The sequence below is a fragment of the Nannobrachium achirus genome (genome assembly GCF_963921795.1).
Source record: "Nannobrachium achirus genome assembly, chromosome: 24".
Taxonomy (NCBI): domain Eukaryota; kingdom Metazoa; phylum Chordata; class Actinopteri; order Myctophiformes; family Myctophidae; genus Nannobrachium; species Nannobrachium achirus.
The window spans coordinates 46,446,506-46,456,594 of record NC_137831.1 but is presented as its reverse complement, the minus strand read 5'-3'; the positions used below and the strand labels follow the sequence as shown (position 1 = coordinate 46,456,594).

General features: G+C 45.0%; 1 protein-coding gene across 1 annotated transcript in view; it reads left to right on the top strand.

The window, feature by feature from the left end:
• Positions 1-10,089, top strand: part of nid2a (nidogen 2a (osteonidogen)) — a 99,126-nt gene that overhangs the window by 14,266 nt on the left and 74,771 nt on the right. The gene's annotated exons all lie outside the window — the stretch shown is intronic.

The following is a 10,089-nucleotide window of genomic DNA, read 5'->3' as shown; positions in this document are numbered from 1 at the left end:
CTCAAACAGTGGTAAATCAGCCAACAACCCACTCCCTCTCATGGTAAATGGCTTACGTTTCTTTCGCAAAGTAAAACCCTACTTCATCGTACAAGGCCGTCGCACAAAAGTAGTGAAAACAGCCGATCTACAAGCACACAACGCCTCGCACCGCGAGGCGTTGTGTGCTTGTAGATCTGCTATTTTCGCTAGTTTAAATCATTTGTAAAAAATGCTAAATGCAAAACAAACGGCGTTGGACATACAAGGTTTTCGCCCGACGACGGCGATTTGTAACCTCTCCGATTTCAATGAACGCAGAGGATTTTTACGGTGTGTGTGAGAGTCTCTGGATGTTACCAGACGGCCTCCTCAGACTCTTAGCTCATGTTCATAAAAGCTGACAGGACTGTCCCTGTGGCCATTAGCCTGCAATGTGTGTGTGTGTGTGTGTGTGTGTGTGTGTGTGTGTGTGTGTGTGTGTGTGTGTGTGTGTGTGTGTGTGTGTGTGTGTGTGTGTGTGTGTGAGAGAGTGTGCCAGTTCCCACACTGGCAGTTAAGTCTGTAAAAAATGTAGTGGAGTTGGCAACTGGCCTGCATCTGGCTTCTCTGTGTCTGTGTCTCTTCCTCCCCCCCCCTCTCTCTCTCTCTCTCTCTCTCTCTCTCTCTCTCTCTCTCTCTCTCTCTCTCTCTGCTTGTTTGCAGCTGTAGCTAAAGCTGAAAAGTTGGCAGCAACAAACAAACAAGTGGACATCTGCACAGCACATTTTTCACGTTCTGGTCTCTCTCTCTCTCTCTCTCTCTCTCTCTCTCTCTCTCTCTCTCCCTCTCTCTCTCTCTCTCTCTCTCTTTCCATACCTTTCTCTCCCTTCGGATGATTACAGCGTGATTGATAACACTTGTTGTACAATGTCCTGAGTCATTCATTAGGAACCAGTCAGCCAACAGGGCTGTGACTTTTACTGGTGTAACTAATCTGTTCTTAGCTGAAGCGACACGTTGTGAGCTTGGAGGTCTGCTGTTTTCGATATGTTCACCAAAAGGCCCTTTTAGAAATTTCAGACCCTGCCTCTCTAACATTCTCTGCACGTCCATGTTTGTTTGGGATTAGAACATAGTGCGGTGAAAGTGGAAATGAGGAGCACTTGTCACATGAATTGGACACGGTCGGCACTGCAGTAGATGTCCTCCACAACACTAAAACCCTGACTTGAACCGATGGCTGAACCACGTCTTGCTTGTACCACATAATCACCACAATCTGTGTTACAATTAGACTCAATGTCTCTGTCGTGTGTCACCCTCCCCCTCTCTTTCCTCTTTCCTGTTCCTCTCAACTGTACACAGCTAGATTCTTTATTACCGTCCGGGAGAAGATCTGTTCCACAGTTCTCACTTGAGACGTTAATACTTAGCTATCCACTGTGTAGATTGGTTCACTGATTCGAATCGAAACCGCTTAAGCTAGTGACAAAAACGACTAGAAAAGCGATTCTAAACCATGTGGACCAGGGCCCACTGGCAGGCCGTGTAAAGTGGGCCCTAAACCAGAAAAGGTTGAGAGAACCACTGGTCTAAAATGGTAAACGGACAACAGAAAGCATTAGGAATGCTGCGACCGGTGATGTTGAGCGCAACGGTCGGGGCTGAACAGTTGCGTGCATTAGCGCAAGATAGATCATGGATGAGGAAATCATTAAATGGAAAACATTAAATGAACTTCTGAAAAGGCTTCTAAGCCTACACTAGCCTACTAGTAAAACTAGTGGAACCGCGATCTTGCCACACGTGAATAATTGTGGTTGTAAACAATAACACAGACAATATAAATCCTTATTAGTCTAGTAGTGGGAAGAAGGGGATATCATCATGGCCCCAAATAACTTTTAAATATCTTGCAATTGGCGACAAGTCTCTTACAAAATCGGCAAGAGTGCCTCTCATTCTCAATACATATAATAAAGCTACCAACCTCATCCCCACACTCCCGCGCCCCCACCGTTGCGCTCAGGTTCACCGGGAAAACCGCGGTCGCCTTTCTTCCTCCTTATCTTACTCTTCCTTTATTTACGTTATAATACACTTTATTTGTGTAGCACCTCTCAATACATAATGCTAACCTCTCCATCGGCAATAGTCAGTGGTGTGTTACTGTGTTCTAGAATTCCCCACACTCCCGCGCCCCCACCGTTGCGCTCAGGGTCACCGGGAAAACCTGCGGTCGCAGGAATGCTCCAACACAGGGGTGCTGCGGCTGCCCCACCCCCAAATGGTCAATTCCATTGTGACGGTATCAGTTGTGATTGTCTTTTGGAGTGGTTGGTTTGTATAGCTTGTGGGGGTCTTTGTGTGGAAGCTCAGGTTCCTAGGCGGCTTGTCTGTGAAGATACAATCTGGCTTTTACCGTCGTCAAAGAAAAGTTCCTCTTCATAGAGAGTCTGTTCTCGAGAGACTAGTGAAGATATGACGTCTTATCAGGACAAGGACATCGTGACCCAGGTCTCAGAAGGATGTTATCACCCGCTAAGCCCCTAAAAGCCAGTTCCCTGTGGCACTGACACTGTGTGTGTGTGTGCGTGTGTGATGTCTGCTCCCCCCACCGCCTGTTCTCCCCCTCCACTTTGTCACACCTTGTTTAAAGAGTGTCCTCAAACTGCTATAGACTGAGCTCACACACACACACACACTAGCAGACATGCCGAGGTCCTTTGATGTGTGCTGGCTGCAATTTGTTGTCTTCCAGCTGTGTGGGTCTGTAAAACACACCGGGACCGCTTCATTAACACACACACACACACACACACACACACACACACACACACACACATGCGCGTGCGCACACAATGCAGTGCTCCGTCACAATAGAATGGATAAAGATTGTTTCACACTTCATAAGAATTCCTCCCACTTTAAGCTTCATTGAAGATCGCCAACCGGAGCCAGTCGGCTATAGCGTTATTTATCCCTTTGCAGTACATTTGCTCGGGCCCACTCAAGTACCATGCATAGTAGTACTTAAGGACCGCAGGAATACACAAGAAACGGAGGGGGAGAGTAATTTAATCCTGTCTCTCCGTAGCTCCGAACGTAATTGTCTCTCTCCGTAACCTTACCCACAACACTCAACCTGACGGACTAAAACCGATAAAAACGTACGTACACATGAACTACCCGTGGCGAACTTGTGTCAACCGTGGGGGCAGTAGAGGGAGAAATGTTTCGTCTTTTTTTCTTGTATCCATTTCGTAGGAGGAAGTAAAAAAAACAAACAAAAAATCACAAGTACACGCTGAACAGTGAACAGGCCAGGACGCAGACCCGCATGTCAGCCTAATCAGCGCTCTCTACCAGCTGAGCTCTCTCGAATGCGTCTCTCTCCACTCCCGTGCACGCGATTTTTGCGGGTATTGGGGTGTTTTTAGTCGGTTTTGGGTCGGTTTGGGTGGCTACCGTGGCTCATTAACTGTCGGCGGCGCCCCCTTGAGATTGCGCTCTAGGCGGTCGCAACGGCATGTGTCCACGCTCATCCATTCTCCAGTCCTTTTTATATTATACCCAGACAGCACAGTGACTAGCGCCGGTGGTTAGTGTCGTTCAATCCGAGTGTATCCTCCAAGGGTGTCTATAAACCTCTCTGTCAACAATGTAGGCGCTATGTATGTAGCATGTAGCATTTGCTCATTGGGAAGATGCATTTGGGTGCCATCTAGTGGATATAGTATGTACATATAGGCTTTATTGAACCCTGTAACATAGAGACCTTACGGTACTATGAATGTCAACGCAATTACCGTACGTACTGTCTCACCCCCAAACGTACACAAAATCAACCATACGTAACTATAAATGGCTCTTCAAAGACAGACAAGTGGAGTTGTATTGGTCAAAGAGGGAAATATGTGACTTCTCATTAAACAAATGAACCCTAGTGTCCCTTCTAGACATGTCATAATGGGGCGTTCGTTCTGCAAAATGGGTCACATATCGCCGACGATCTCCAAGTTTCAAATTTGTACGTTCTTTCGCAAAGTAAAAGAGAAAGACAGACGACGCATGAGGCACAGACAAGAGGAAAGACCCCCCCAATACTAATTACAACGTGCCTGGGGGCTAGAAAAAAGACCTTCCACGCCCACAAACAACACAAGATGACTTAAAGATGTTGGTGTAAACAATTAACCACACGCACGCACACGCACAGTCGCACACACACACACACACACACACACACACACACACACACACACACACACACACACACACACACACAGACACACTGTCATACCTACACACTCAGTCTGTTGGACATGGGTTGGGGGAGGGCCGCTGCGTTTGTCTGCGCTGTACATGTGTTTGTGTGTCTGAAACGACCTTGATAGTGATGTTACCGCATGCCACTGAGACATCATTACTTGAGCACACACACACACACACACACACACACACACACACACACACACACACACACACACACACACACACACACACACACACACACACACAGGAAGACAGCTGTGGTGGGCAACATCTGGGCTGGGGGATGTGTTTGTGTGTGTGTGTGTGTGTGTGTGTGTGTGTGTGTGTGTGTGTGTGTGTGTGTGTGTGTGTGTGTGTGTGTGTGTGTGTGTGTGTGTGTGTGTGTGTGTGTGTGTGTGTGCGTGCGCGCAGTGGTGGAAAAAGTACTCATATTCCTTACAGTTAAATGTATCAATACTGCAATATAGAAATACTCTGTTACAAGTACAAATCTGGAATACAAAATTTACTTGTGTAAAAGTACAAAAGTATTGGTGTAAAAATTTACCAAAAGTAAAGTACAAAATGTTTGAAAATAGCAGATCTACAAGCTCACAACGCGTCGCATCGCGACGCGATAGCGTTCGGCTATTTTCAAATAGCTTACGTATAAAATAGAGTGGTTTGTGTATGTTTTATAATATCATTTAAATCTGCAAAGTAACTAGTAACTAAAGTTATCAAATAAATGTAGTGGAGTAAAAGTACAATATTTGGATCTGAGATGTAGTGGAGTAAAAGTAACAGTACAGGAAATTGGAAATATTCAAGTAAACTACAAATACCTCAAAATTGTACTTAAGTAAATGTACTTAGTTACTTTACACCACTGTGTGTGTGTGTGTGTGTGTGTGTGTGTGTGTGTGTGTGTGTGTGCGTGTGCGTGCGTGCGTGCGTGCGTGCGTGCGTGTGTGCGCGTGTGCGCATGCGTGCGTGCGTGCGTGCGTGCGCGCGCATGTGTCCGTGCATGCGGCCGAGGAGAGATAAAGTTGATTCTGTCCCAGGGGGAAACATTGTGGGATCACCCACAGTTTTCCTTCCACTCGTCTAATCATTGTTTCTTCAAGCGTGGGCCCACGAAACCTCAGCGGGACCTTGGTCTGTGTGTTGTATGAGTGTAGTGGTCCTCCCACACCACCTGAGCAGAGCGTCATGATGTTTTAATGAGTGCCAGGGTCCCAGTGTGACAAGACATACGTCCGCTCTTTATGTTGGGGTCTCCCACAACGACCCACATCACTAGAGTACTGTTATGTCTCAACCACATGCAGTCTCTATTCTGAGCGTGTCATTGTTAGGTAGGGATGGGACGATACGCGATATTATCGTTTATCGGGATACAAAACACTCGTATCGTGGAGATTTCATTTATCGTGATATCGTCCTCTGTCATGAACTGGGATCAATTCACCTTTTATTTGCCGAGCTGCATATCCGGTACCACTTAAACCCTCTATAATTGGTAAAAGATTTCTTTGGTCACAATAACCGTGACGTGACATTTTCATGTCGTCCCATCCCTAGTCACCGCACGCTGTGAGCTTGTAAATCGTCTGTCTTCGTTTATTTGGTGTACAGCAAACTATAATGGGTTCAAGTGGTTGATGAGTAGCCTGGCTTAGCTCGACTCTATACTAATGCAGCTAAATAACTGCAGTATAGATCCCCACCTTGTTTTAACATGGTTGGATTGTGTCTAGCTGAGCGCTGGGTTCCAGTGTGAGAACTTAAGTCCGCTCTTTATGTCTGGGTCCTTTACTTGTGTTAATGAGCCTGGGTCTATTAAAGTCTTTCGTTCACAATTACACTCACCGCACAAACGTTCCTGTAATCAGTCATTCAAACAGAAAGTTCCTCTTCCACACCACAGTCCTAATTCAGGAAGAAAAAGTGTCCATATGGTCTGTAGATGAAGTCTCTGTGAGAAAACCATGGCTTGGGATTTGAACCCCCGATGCTCTAAGTGTGTCATTCTTGGTTAGATCTGTCTGATCATAGTAGGGTCTATAATTCTGTCCTTATGTCACATTGTCACCTCCTGTTATGGAAGCCTGAACTCATAGGATGTTTCGTGTGTGCATGCGTGCGTGCGTGCGTGCGTGCGTGCGTGCGTGTGTGTGTGGGAGTTGTTTGATTTTGGGGGATGTGGGGGTCTGCGATATAGAGTGATTAAGAGTCTGGGAGTGTGTGTGGGGGTGGGGGTGGCGGGTGACATTTTGGCAATTCCCACGGCATTTCTCACCAAGATGGTAATTGTAAACACATAGTGAAGTGTCTGCGGAGTTTTTTTCTTCCTTTTTACACTCTGTAACAAAGTGATTGCTCTTAGCACATCAAAGACAGCATGCAAACAACATCCCAATTCCTCCCAGAGGGGATTCATACGCCTGTGTCTCGTCGTCTGTGCGTTAGGGCATTCACCAAATATTTGAATATTCGAATATCAAAGTCACTATTCGACGTTGTTCACCGAAGTCGAATATTCGCCTTTTCTTTTTTTATTGTTTTCTCTTTAAAAAATATATAGTTTAAAGCTTGGCTAGATAGGAAGTCATAAGAATGAGTTGTCAGTACCCCTGGTGGATGAATTTGTTAATGCTCTATACCAAGGGGTTCTCAAACCTTTTTAGGCCGTGACCCCCAAAATAAACATATTTGAACTGGGGACCCCCACCCTGACAAGCACTTGGAATTTTAGGTATTAATGTGACTCGGTTCCACTGATAAATATTGTGAAAATAGCAGATCTACATGCTCACAATGCCTGGCAAAGTTATATGTAGACTAGCCTAGTCTACATACAACAACATGTCAGAATGTGTTGTTTTATGGATTGGCTTAGCGCATATTGTCCACAGCACTTGAGCAGTGTTGTAAAAAGTACTCACATTTTATACTTAAGTAAAAGTATCAATACAGCAATATAGAAATACTCCATTACAAGTAAAGGTCCTGAATTCAAAATGTACTTGAGTAAAAGTATGAAAGTATTGGCATCAAAATGTAGTGCCAAAAGTAAAAGTACAAAATGTTTGATAATAGCAGATCTAAAAGCTCACAACACGTCGCATCGCGACGCGTTGTGAGCTTGTAGATCGGCTATTTTCAAATAGCCATGGGATAAAATAAGGCTAAAGTGGTTAATATATGTTTTTTATATATTAACATGTATAACTGCAAAGTAACTAGTAGCTAAGGTTTTCAAAAAATGTAAAAGTACAATATTTGGATCTGAGATGTAGTGGAGTAGAAGTAAAAGTATTAGAAATTGGAAATACTCAAGTAAAGTACAGATACCTCAAACTTGTACTTAAGTACAGAACTTAAGTAAAAGTATTTAGTTACTTTACACCACTGCACTTGAGCGATGCCCTTGTTTCATGACTCATTTACATTCAGCCTCTCTTGCTGCTCCAAAGCTAAGTGGAAACGTGGTTTGCTGTTGGTGCTAGTCGCTATACCTTCTTTATAGGCTAGTATCAACCGCGGCCGGTCCCAACATATGCCAGAGAAATAACTTCCTCGCCTCATAGTCGGGGAGCCACAGGCCCAAAATGGGGTTTTACCTGTGACGTCATGACATACTTTTTATTCTAGTTTTTTTCTATTCATTTGGTCATTAAGGTACACAGAATGAGAGGCCTGCTCTGCCGGAAACATTGTGGGAAAAAAAAGTTATGGCCATTTATATCACTGTCCCATCGACTTCCCTATACAGGAAAATAATACAAAAAAATACATCTGCTTTAAGTAGCATGTGAGGGGTCAAACTATGGGTTCTTCGTGATTCTGAATCCATTGCAAGCATTTGCTTTGCATGAAAAACATTCCTTGGGCTAGATTTCAGCCTCTCAAAACTGTGATTTTTGATGACTCATCACTTTTCACCGTTTTGTGGGGCTGAAATCTAGCCCAAGGAATGTTTTTCATGCAAAACAAATGCTTGCGATGGATTCGGAATCATGAAGAACCCCTAGTTTGACCCCTCACATGCTACAAAAATAACGACTTTCCTTTCAACAACAAAGAGAAGAAAAAATAGTAAATAGTTAAAATAGTAAAAAGATTCGCCTTTTTGGGGGGCAAAAGTTCTCCTCTGCCTACAAAATGAAGTCAGACTTAACAGCCCCATGGTGACGTCGATGGGATTTTTTTTTTTTGCAATGTTTCCGGCAGAGCAGGCCTCTCATTCTGTGTACCTTACTGACCAAATTAATACAAAAAACAAAAATAAAAGGTATGTTAAGACATCACAGGTCCTCTAAAAATGTTGGGCCTGTGGCTCCCCGGCTATTAGCATCACAAGCAGCGTGAGCTACAAGCGAGGGAGAGCGGGGAGGAGGGCCGGGGGTTACAGGAGAGTGAGAGGTGTACGAGGAAGGGACCGAGGCGTCGGGAGAAGAGAGAGGTGTGAAGTTTAAATATGAACAGTGTGTGTCAAAAGCTGAGCTCGACACAAACTCTCCCTGGCATGGCAGGAGGAGGTGAGCTCATACCTCCTGGCTGGAGGCAAGGGTGTCACAATGGGGGGGGGGGAAGGTGGGACTGAGTTACTAGGGCCCAAGGTGGAGGTTGGCCTTAAGTATTTTATACTCTAGCTATTGAAAAATAGCAGATATACAAGCTCACAGCGCGGCACCGAGTGCCGCGCTGCGAGCTTGTAGATCTGCTATTTTTGAAAAAAGTCGTGAAAATGTGTGCACATCTTTGAATGTATGTATTTTTTACTCCACTCAAATTTTGCTTCTGGGGGTGTCGCTGGAACTAAATATTTTGAGATGGGGGTCCGTGGCCAAATACATATCATTTTGGGGGTCCTTCACATGAAAAAAGTTTGAGCACCACTGACATAGAAACATAGTTTTTTTTTTAAACACACATTTTCAAGATTTTTCAAAAATAGCAGATCTACAAGCTCGCAGCGCGGCACTCGGTGCCGCGCTGTGAGCTTGTATATCTGCTATTTTTCAATAGTTAAAGCACAAAATAATGCTTAATAATGCGTTCCCAGTCTAAATGGGTGAAGAACGTTCATGGGGGGCCCGCAGTGAATCCTTGTACCCAGGGCCCAGAAGTTGGTGCGAGACACCCCTGGCTGGGGGCAGGGACACTCACCGCCGGGCCAGCCAAACACTGCTGGATTAAGTGCTGGATCTAACGGAGCTACATTAGCCCGCCTGACAAACGCTGGTTAACAGTAGGGCTTTCCTTTCAAAACAAACTAAAAAGTGTGAGGGCGAAGATGAGATGAAGAGAGAGGTCATGGGAGAAGTACACGATACTCAGTACACACAGATCAGGTGGGTGTTCAAACAGGCACGTGCACACACAGACATCAAAGGGGGCTTGAGCCCCCTGCCCTTTTATCCGTCTGTAAAAAAGTGCCCTCTCCAGACCACGGATGCAGTTTTTACTATGGTGAAAGAAATGCAAAATGCCCTCTTTCCATGCCATACCCGAAGGCAGCATTCAAGAGAATTGCCATGTCCAAACTCTCCTGAACTTGAATGCAGCATCTTATGTTGAAATAATTGCCCTCACTGTCCAGAAATCCACACCACATCTCCATTATTGCCTTTTTTATGCTTAGTTTAGTGTGTTATGAACTACCGAAAATAGCCGACCTCCAAGCTCACAACGCGTCGCGCGGTGTGGTCTGGAGGTCTGCTATTTTTCGATATTTTCACCAAAAGGCCCCCTTTAGAGGTTTCAGCCCACCTCTCTAAAATTCTCTGTACGTCCCTGGTGTTCAAGTAGTTCTCTGTCTCAGGGCTAGGACCATATTTATACACATAGATAAGAGAGGCCAAGCCG